This window comes from Aedes albopictus, chromosome 2 (genome assembly GCF_035046485.1).
Source record: "Aedes albopictus strain Foshan chromosome 2, AalbF5, whole genome shotgun sequence".
Lineage (NCBI taxonomy): Eukaryota > Metazoa > Arthropoda > Insecta > Diptera > Culicidae > Aedes > Aedes albopictus.
The window spans coordinates 133,103,685-133,115,407 of record NC_085137.1 but is presented as its reverse complement, the minus strand read 5'-3'; positions in this window follow the sequence as shown (position 1 = coordinate 133,115,407).

Here is an 11,723-nt window from a genome sequence, read left to right as displayed (position 1 = left end):
AATGAGAGAAGATGAGAGAGATTGAACGAGAACAATAGTTTGAGAAATTCTAATATGTGAGGGGTGGTGGAATCGAAATCTGTGTAGGATTATGATTGCGTTTTGTTTTTCGAGACGATGAGTTGCAAAGAATTTGCGAAGAGAAGAGATGGCGATGATCGAAAAGGATGAGAATTGGAGAACGCAGGTTGTGCCAAGAGGTCGATTATGTTTACCATGGTGACTGTGAATCTGTATTCTGAGGAGATGATGACGAAATACGACGAAGTACATTCGCTATTTTTGGAACATTAAACAATAACATTGATAGTAGAGATTTCTACTGTACAGTTCATACTATTTTGACGACTTGATGCTGCATCAGATTTTGGGTTCTGTTGATACCAGGTTCTTCTAACGTTTTTTTTATTCGCTATGGTGAACTCTCACCTTAGTACATATGTAGAATAGGTAAACCATTCCGGGTTCATTACAGGTGAAAATGCTATTAATTTACAGTTGCTTATGCTTTGCTTGAAAATCTATTCTTCCTTAGATTTCTAAGACATTCCCTTATCCTAATTCTTACGTAGTTTGTTACTAAATTCTTTCCGGAGCTCTTCCTTGATACCTGTAAGTTTATCAGAGTATCTTTCTGGCTTTTTTATGGGTTTCTCCCAAGATTCTATCCAGCAATTTGTCCGAATTTGCCTCCAGAGTTGCTTCTGTGATTTTCCGGTATTCTGAGTTTTATTGTTTAGTTTTCTACTAGAGTTTCTGCTAGGATTTTCAGGAGTTTCTTCCACAGATTCTTGGATTTCTTTGCGAGAATTCTACAGAAGTTCTCCCAGGGATTTCTCCTGAACAATTTTTTAAATTTATCTTGGAGTTTCAAGCCGAGTTTCTTTTGTAATGTTTTCCGGAAATTTCTTTCAAAGGTTTCCAGAATTCCTCTCGGAATTCTCTTTATGTTTCCACTCAATATTACCAATTGTTTTTTTTGAGATTTCCCAATTTTTCTCGAAATTTTTTTTGAAGTTTATCTTTTTTTATTAATACTTCCTATCGAAGTTGTTCGCAAGTTTCCATCTAATCTTTTTTTTTTTAATTTCTCACAAGGAATTTCGTATGTTGTCCTAGGAGATACTTCAAGAAAAATTCTTTAAAAATCCTTGCAATAACACCCGCAGTATCTATCAGATAAATCTCAATTGGAACACCCAAAAGAAATCCGGGACAATTAACGGTAGAGATTCTGGGAAGACACTGGGGGTAATCTTTTAAAAATCCTAAGAGGAATCTTAGGAAAATCATGGGAACAAAACCTCGGAAATAATTAAGAAGAAAAGCACGAAAAACAAACTTAAAAGAAATCGTGGGAAGAATTCCTTGAGTAATACTAACAATAATTTCTGTAGATAGGATCCCAAAAAGATCTCTGAATATAATCGCGGAAGAACTGTTGGTAGATAGTACAGACAAGAACGGTAGAAACTTTAGACTCCATTGAAGAAATTGCAGGAGGAACTTCAGGATAAATCCCGCGAGGAACTGTGAGGCCTATACTTGGAAAACCTCTGGAACGAATTTCGGTATGAACACTTGCAGACATTCTGTGAAAAACTTCTGAAAAAATCCATTGAAGAACTTTTGTAGAAACCCAGGGATAGCTTCTGTAGAAATTCTGGGAGAAATTGTTCGAAAATCTTGGTGAAAATCGTGGAACACCGGGAGGAATTGCGGAAAATAATTTATCCGGGAGAATCTCTAGGAGAAATACCATGACAATGCGGAAAAATGTTCTGGGAGAAACTTCTGTGGTAATCTCGGGAAAGTTAAAAAAAAATCTCATGAAAATACCTTGGAGGAAGACTGCTGGGAAAAATCTCACAAGATCCTGCAAGATCCCTGTGTAAAACTTCAGGTTGGTTGAAGCCAGCCACTTGTCATCCGAATACTACCCCACAGTAAAAAAGCGAGCCAACATCTCTGACCCCCATTGTGCGTTGAACCCCATTTTGACAGCAAAAGTTTGTAAACAATACACTTTTCTGGATCAACACTTGAAAAGCGCGTAATATTTTCCACAACAAAAAAGAAAATTTTCGAAAATACTAGGAGAAACATGAAAAAATCTAATGCTCTTAGCTGAAATATGTTACAATAAATAAAAACGTGTTCAAATTAGGCCACAATTGGGGATGCAAAGATCTTTTTTGTTAAAGAAAAAATATCATTCGTAAACTACGCCTAAATCAAATGTTTGACCTGAAACAGATGATGACTTCAAAAACATGGCCGCATCACAGCCGGTTGGTTGAAGCTAGGTGGTGCGAATAGAAACGGTTTTATTTTTCAAGCTAGCTAACACACACCTACACACTCCCGGCATACAGCTTGTAAACACGCACGAGCGTTCAATTTTCTTGCAACCGCCTCTCTCAACGCGGTTGTCAAACACGCCGTCGCGACGCTGTTCGGAAATAGTAAACATGATCAATCCACCATTATTCCGATTTTGTTCTCGTGTTCAAAGTTGATTATTTTCCATTCGCGATGGAAATTTTGATGGATAGTTGATACAAAATTAGCTAAAATAGGCTCAAAACAATGTTTATCCTTCTCCTCGCTTTCCAACGGCTTGACAGCGGCAAATGGAGATACAGGGTGGCCACCCAGTCGGGAATTTCGGGAAAACCGGGAAAAGCTCGGGAATTCGAAACCACCGGGAAAAAGTCGGGAAAACCTCGGGAATTGTTGCTAGCCACCGGGAATTTCAAAAATTCTAAAATTTGTACAGTCTCCAGAAGCATAAGTACGATAATTTGTGGGAAATGCAGTTTCTGTTGAACTGTATAACATAGTAGGTGAACTGGCGTAAAACCCATTCTTGGAAATTAATATCTTGTCGTCGAGTCATGACAATTAAAGTTAATCATAATGATGTTGCCTAACATCCGAATTTAAACAATTTAATTTTATAAAACATCACAAAAATTATAACTTTTTTCTGAAAAAATATCCTTGTACAAGGGAAAGAGACGAACCAGCCAAGGGCTGAAAGTCTCTCAAATAAAGATAAATCAATCAATCAATCCTTGTACAATCTCTAGGAGAATATTTGATATAGCCTTTGTACTTTGAGCGAAAAGTCTTTAAGAAATTAGGATAGGATACTGATAAAATTTTAAATGAATGAATGAATTGCCCCAAGAATAAATTAAAATTAAAAATTATTAAATTCTGGATAAGTAATTCTGGTGAAAACATTTCTACAATTTAAAAAATAGTTAGTGAAAAACAATTGAAAGAATATTTGAAGGGATTTTTAGTATCTGATGGAATATCTCAAAGAATCCCTATTGCAGTTCATAAAAGTATTTCTAATATTTTGTTTGGAAGATTTCTGACATTTTTCATGAAGTTCTTGGATGTACTCATTTATTGAACTTGTGAATAAAAATGTTCGGAGAAAACCGGATTAAGGTATCGGGAAAATCCTTTTTTGGTGAAGCTTTAGCATAAGTCCCTAGTAAAATTCCTGGTTAAGCAAATTCTAGAGAATTTTGAGCATTCGTTGTTTCAAGTTAAATTATCAATTGAAATTCTCGCGGGAGTTCCAGTGAGTATTCAAACGCATCTGGGGCAATGTAGCTGTATGATTTACGGAAATAAATAATTCCCTAATAATGAATCTGCCTCTACATTTTGGGGAAAATACTTTCTCAAAAACTAATCTTTCAGGAAATCCTGGAGAAATTCCTGACATATCTGAAAATGTGATCAGAAATTAAATCTCTGAGGACTTCATATTGAAATCGCTGATGAAATAATGGAATGCTAGACGATTATCAGACAAAATCTAATATTTCTTTGATCTCTTAATTTTTCGGTTCACGATTCTAGCCTAAGTAACCTGCCTGACTTTCTGCAGTAGCCATTTACGCTACCATAAAGTTCGCCACTGGTTTCCTATTAAAATATCTTGAAAATTACCATTAGAAATACTACACTGAAGATTTCCCTAGAAATCGTTTCCAAAATTCTTTCACGAGTAATCTTTCCAGATATTCCACCAGAAGTTCATCCATGTTTGCTTGACATTCTGTTATTGCCTATTAGTTTCCCAAACGAACTTACTAAGAATTTTTAAGAAGAATTTTTTGGAATATTACTAAGAAATCCACTAATAATAAGTTCGTAAATCCTATAATCATAGCGTATTCTCTGAGAATTTCGACCCCCTTAGGATTATCCTTTGTATTTTAATTTGCTTAAACAACTGCATAGTTTATTTATTTATTGTCGTCTATCAGATATGAAGACCGTGTTGTTACATTTTATCTTAAGAAATAGTTCATTTATATTTATATTACATTGGAATTATGCATCCTTCAATACGCAACTGTTTGTTAACGTAATGATCTAAAGTATTCCTCAAGTCTTGTCTTGGAAAATGTGAAATCCATGTGTTCACTGTGTTTATTATAAACAAGCATCATTTGATTAGAGCGCTTAAATTTGGCATAGTCGGTACGGTGAAAATTAATAGAAAATAGCTCTCGATGATTTGTACTAGTTGGTCATCTGAATTTAAGGAATCTTTAAGGAAGATGACGTAACTTCAATGCCCATCATTGGATACGAGACAAACAACACATAACTTATTTTCAAGTTCATGTGAATAGTATGTTAAATCCAAAGATTTGAAAATATTCAATATTAATTCTCTTAAATTTTTCTTACTAAGTTACGTTTAATTTTCACTTTAAATCATTCTATTTTAGAATCGGGAAAATTTTCAAAAAGCTATCGGGAAAACCGGGAAAAACTCGGGAATTTTATTTGCCGCTCTGAGTGGCCACCCTGGAGATATCGTGACAACAGTTTTGATTATATCCGCACCACCTAGATAACAATACTCTTCAATCAATCACACAGGTTCAACAAGGCTTAACATAACCTCCACATTCAATGTTTGGCTCCCGATGTTTGGCTCCCGATGAGAGAGCATATTGAGTCAGTCCGCGACACTCAGGGTTGAAGCAGTCGGAATTCAAAAGTTCTAGAAGATTCTCGTGAGGTTCCGGAAAGAATTGCTGACATCTTGAAGAAAGGCCGATAGGAAACTGGAAGACCTCCGGGGGAATTCAAAGATGAATACTAAAAAAATACGATACTTATCTTTTGAAATCCGGCAAAGGAATTTCTGAAAAAATCTTGGTAAAGGAATTTCTGGATGAATTTTAACTCCCAGGTTTACCCGCGTCCATCTAGAATGGACCTCTAATTAGAATCGTCGGCTTGCCGGATATGTCTGCTTGATTTGAGACCCCTCCTCTTGTTTCTCTACTATGTATTGGTTATTCAGATTCTTTTGAATTTCAATTACTTTGTAAATTTCGCGTAATTACGTTTCAAAAGACGTAATATTGATAACACTAGTTTACAAAATAAAACGAAAGTCGTGAACTACTGTCAACGACCAAAAAATTCAAAAAATTTAAAGTAGAACAGTTTTTGAGTTTTAGCTCAATATCGAGTTTTACAACTTTTTAAAATATAGAAATAATAAAGAATTAATAAAATTCAAATATCTTGCGTTTTGTTCAACCAATTTAAAATCTTTTCCCATAAATTAAAAGCTGAATATAATACCATTCGATGATTTGAATACAGGTTTTGCGTCAGATTGATGAAATTCAAGATATTTGCGAGAGTTTTGGGGACGATCTCCTTAAATTTTAGCAAAATTTCCAAAAATATATGAAGAAATGTATTTTTTTCAATGAGAAAAAAACAATTTAAAAATTCTTTCTCAACGTTTATTTGACATATCATATGTAGGCGAATAACAGTAAAAAATTTAGCTAAATCGGAGCATTGATTACGGAGACTGAGATGTTTGAAGTGAGCGACATTGCTTAAAAATAGAACAAAAAACAATTTCAAATCATCAACCTTGTATGGAAAGTCGAAAAAAATTCCGCTCTACTGTAATTTTTTTCCTTCGCGTTTTCGAATTCAGGGCATGATTCTACACCAAAAACGATCATCAGCTTACCGAGTTCAAAAATGCTGTAAATTAGTGTAATCTTTGATGTGCAAACAAATCAGTGAAAAACATACTATTTTGGACATTACGTATAATGGGAATGGTCTACGAATTTGATATTGATAAAATATTTGGAAAAATCAAAACATTGGCATCGCACAAAGCCAACTGAATTTTACAAAAAATAAAATGAACAAAAAAAAACAAATTTTAAAACCACAGACGACCGATGACGACACGGGATGATCGAGGATTGACGTGACTTGTCTTAGACGAAAATAACTTTACAAAAAGAACAGAAAAACATCCAAACCAATAGACGATACTAAAGAGACACTGAATAAAAACAAAAATGTGTCAGTGTGTTAGTGGAAGAATGATAACACGTGGATTTTTGGGTGTATGCGGGTCGAAAGAATGCCTGTATGAATGCCATTGTAAGTAACCGGAGATTGTTCCTATTGTTTTCGATTAGAGTTTTGAGTTAGATTGTTCGAATGTCTCGAATGCGCAGAAGAACTAGGGATACTCAATCGAACGCGAGTGAGCCATTTTTTGCTTCAGTGTAGAGAGGTATGAATGGCTTGAGATGACAATGAACCACCATCACTTTAAGGACAGACTTGTTAGAATCCCAAAATGGCCGCCACAATGGCCGACTTTGGCACCTACTCACGATTTCGAAAGCACAAATCTCTTCGTAAACAAAATCAGCGCACCTGAGCTTCTTATTTTAAGCTTATTACAAGTGAGCAAGAACAGAATAATAAAATGCACTGTTGTTTGAAGCTTGCTTCTTGAGATTTGTGCGTCTGAAGTTCTGATGCACTGCTGAAGCGGGATTTCAACACGTTTGTCCTTAACATTACACGCCACCTATCTACCTGTTATGTAGACTTTAGTTTCGTATTAGTTTAGCCAATCACATTGGATTGAGTTGGAACCGTTCCAACTGTGTGCCTGTATTGACTGTTGATTATTATTGTTTCCTTAGTGCCCCCATGTCTTAGATAGAAACGGTCCGTTGCATTTTGAATCCTGTTAAGTTCCTAAACAGCGAGTGAGGTTATATCATTCACATGTAAATGCGGTTTTCAAAAAAAAAAGACTTCTATGATGGAAATTTTGATTTTTTTATCCAGTGGATTAGTGAAAGATAATATTGTTGAAAAACATTTGATGCCCCTGGCAAAATAGCAATGCTTAACGATTAGTTCATCCGCATTCAGTCAAATGAATTTTTATTTACGTTTGCTGGGAGTGGACTTGACGTTCATCCTAGCTGCACCACTTCCCCTAGCCTTTTGCAAGAAGATATCACTGATAAACATCTATATTTATTGGCTAAAGCAGCTGGATGAATGCGGATGAATTTAACGAAAACAAAAAGTAAATTCGTCATTTAAAATTTGCCAAAGTTATAGTTATGGTTCTAAGTCAGTTCTTCTGACCTATGGACTTATCCACCGATGAATCGTATTCATCGCGGTCCGAGAATTTTGACACTAGAGCGGGGCCGCTTCCAATCAGAATTTGACCATTTCCAATCAGAATTGAACAATTCTGATCGGGAATCGCCCCGTTCTAGTTTCAGAATTGATAAGTCCATAGACCGGTGGAAGTGGTTCACCTAGGATGAACTAAACGTGAAATCTACTTGTTTTCTTTGAAGCTTATGGAGAGAAAAAGAAAATTTAACGATTAATTAATCCTGGGAATCTCCCTTATAGTCATAGACGAGTGCAGCGATGAACTGAATTCATCGCGGTCCGAGAATTTTGACACTACAGCGGGGTCGTTCCCAATCAGAATTGTTCAATTCTGATTGGAAATCTTTCACTTCTGATTGGAAGCGACCCCGCTGTAGTGTCAACATTCTCGGACCGCGATGAATTTAGTTCATCGGTGCACTCGTCTATTACGCTACAGGTTCTACATCTATTGGGAATTTGTTTACATACAAAAGTTCACTGTAATGAACACCTTAAATCACCAATAATAACATACCTCCTGATAGAACCGATAGACCAGAGGAACTTGTTCACCTATCATTATTGAGGATGACTCAACTAATGCTTTTTAATTTTTTATATCTAGAATCTTCTTTTTCATTTCGGTAAATTCATCCACATTCATCCAACTATCCCAGCCTATGTTTTCGTAAGATTAATCTTATCATCAACAATATAAAAAGCAATTCGTTTCTTCTTGATCTTGACTGTATGATATACATAAATGTCGATGAGGTTATCTTTTTGTTGAAATGTTTTTTTTCTTGTGAAGCTATATTTTTCGTGAATCATAAATGTTTTGTTCATGTCCAATTATATAACACGGAATATCCACAGTTCATTAATTTGCTTGATAGCTCTGTTACAGCAATAGCAGTTTACCAAGTTTACCATTTGTTATTCTAAAATTTCAATCTGTTTATCACGTAGTTATGACGTATTAACAATTCACGGAATCCTTTTAGGTGGTTACAGACTGAAACAAAAAACATAACTCAGTTTGTGAGAAACATTGAACGAATGTGTTTTGATTCTGAAGCTGTGTGTGCCTGATTTGAATCTTAATATCATTCCATAAAGTGTAAACAATTGGAAAATAATATGCAGAATACTGGGAATGGGCCGTCTGCAACGGTTCAACTAGTATTAAAAATTAACAAATGGCAAGAACGAAAAATAATGCAAAACAAACTTCCGATACAGAAACAAAAAATGCCTAAAGTAAAACACAAACAAACAACAGATAGACTTGAACGATTGCACAACACACGAAACTACTCAACAGCTACAAAACTGAAGAGAAAACATAACTAACTCATAATTCCCAGTGAAAGTAATTGCTACACGAACACTTATTTCGATTGATGGATTGTGTTTATTTTGGAAAACAAAAATTATGAAAAAAATAAATACAGCAATTGAAACAATGACTCCTGACTATACACTTACATGTAACAAGACTGCTGAAACCAGCGACAAGAAAATGCTACAAAAAGGAATCAGATAAGTGTCACAATACACACATTAATAAATATATGCAAACAATGCTCAGGTACATAAAAAAACAAAAACAAACACATACAAAACAAAATACAAAGACTAACAAAGCAAAAACAAAGTATTGCTCCCCAAATAAAAGCAAACAAAAACAAAATCGAAAGGTGATCAAAGAAAAAAAAAATGAAACGGTAACATTTACCAATGATGCAATTTGAATGAAAAATTTTTCATTCTTGCTAAACGACTAATTATGCGACGAGTGCCCGAGAGTGTGATTGGTCAAAGTGTGCGTGTGGCCGTACGATCATTGCAACGAAATGAGTACGATTGCAAATGGTGTGAGTGTGTGCGGATGACGCGAATTTCCAACGGTCGTGAGCAACTACTGACGATCGGATATTTAAGTGAGGAAGTATGATGATATCATTTTAGGGAATCTGTGAACAATTTCATCCAAACTCCTATTTAGCTAGAAGAAACTTACTTGTATTTGTGTGAAAGCAATCCACACGTTTAACTAGGCATACACTTTGCTTAAAATATCTTGTCAGACGAACCCTACGTTGGCGAAATTGAGCGAGAATGGATTCTTATCAATTTAGCAACCTCAATATATACTTTGAAACAAAGACGACTTACGAAAGAACCAACGGAAACGTGAACGAATAGGAATACACTGAATGAAAAAATCCACTAGAATTTAAGTAGGAAACTATTGAAATTACAAAGAACTAAACCGACTTACCTAGACGCAAATGAATTAAGTTGAATTAAGAAATAAAAAAATGAAAACAACTGTGATTTGAGAAAGCTTTTTTACAAGAAAAGAAACTTTAACGGCAATTGTGAACCCCGGGTTTGCAAATTAGGACGAAGGGCTCTTAAATGTGTATCATATGAAAAACAAATTGAAATTAAGTAAAATTTGTCAACCAATCTAAAACAAAAGAAAAAAACTTTGCAAAAAATAAACAATCGCGATCCATGGGGATGGGAGGACAAAAAGGCGAAACGGAAAAGCTTTCTCAAGAAAAGAATGACTGATTTTAAAACAAACAAAACACAAGAACATTAACGTAATACCAACACTTTGAAACGACGCTGAGAGCAGGAGGGTAATAACGACATGTACATGTACTATGTGAGAGTGCCACGAGTGAGCGAGAGCGAGAGAAACAGAATGTGAGTGTGTGTGAGTGATATCGATGCGTGCGCGAATGAATGCACACTGAAAATAAATCACCCATTTTTGATGTTAGAATTTCGTGAAATGTGACGGACGCAGATGGACGGTCACCGAAAGCTTAACATCGAAGTCGGTAGTTTATTTCGGTGTGTGGTTTCCGCTTGCGGAATATAAATGTGCCAGAACGAGGAAGTCCCTCAAATCTGGTGGTGGTGGAATATGCCTCCTTTCGCGCAATCCTAAAACTATCGGGGTTGCGCGACTCGTATGTAGGTGATAGCTTAGAATACATTCATCCCATCTCTGTCCGTTTGTCTTTAGTGAAACCTCCAAAGATGATATAAGGCAATCCGGAAGAAGTTGGGAGAAACTTAGAAAGAGAGAAAAAATATCACACGCAACAAAATTATCCACTATATTTGAATTTTGATACCTTTTTAATCGAGACAAAATTGGGCAAGGGTTTCAGATCAGGTACTTTGGAGGTTTCAAAGGTACTGATTTCACTGAATAGAATGTTCGATTTTTTCCTTGGGGAGAATGTTGGAGTGAGCGGGTCTCAAACATAGAGAGAAACAAAAAAAAAAAAATACAACAAAAACATACCGAACACAACGGAAATGAAACAATAAAAGGAGAGCGTTGTTCGAGAGTCGTAAGAGAGATAGCAAAAGAGTATAGAAACAAACGCGTATAAGAAACAGACACAAAGAATTGGCCATAAATAAGTGAAAACACATGAAACTATTTTGCCTGTGACACAATCACAACCGAATGCTAGTTCAATAAGATTGATGACGAAATTGTTGCGAGAATGTGTTCCAAGAGGGAGAGAGAAAGAGAGGAATGTATGTCTCTGTTGACCTGTTGAATGACATTGTAGCTTTTAAGTCAACTACCAGTACTTCAGAAGTAAAAAGAATAATGCGAGTGAGCTTCAAAAAATGTTCTATGAGATTGTCTGCTTCCAAGAAACTGATGAATCTTTGCGTGTAAGGTGTATAGATGTATAAAAACCAACAAACAATAAACAACAAACTGCAGTTAATTGTGAACGAGAGAGCGTGTTATATGGAGAGTACGAGATTGTGAGAGAGTTTGAAGCCTTGGTTGAGTATTGGTAAATTTTATGCGAGGCACGTATTTGCAGAGCAGTGTGCGAGCGACTGACTGAGTCGTGGTGCCGTGCGAATCCTAGCTTGCTAAGCGAATGTGTTAGTCCGTAAGTAAGTTTGCTGAACGTTTGTACACTTGATGTTTGATGACTGAATAAAAATTACATGACTGCCAAAAAACCATCATCTTGTCTTTATTTATTCCTGAATTGTGTCGTAGGACTGTAAGCGAGAGAACGCGAGTAAGAATGCGTTAGATCTTTTTTTTAATGCCAAAAACATAATCATTCAATTCAAGAATTGTTGTGGATATTATACTGATGAAGAGAAAAAATCGGAACGATTGTGTTTTCGTTCGGTATCCATTGTGATGAGCG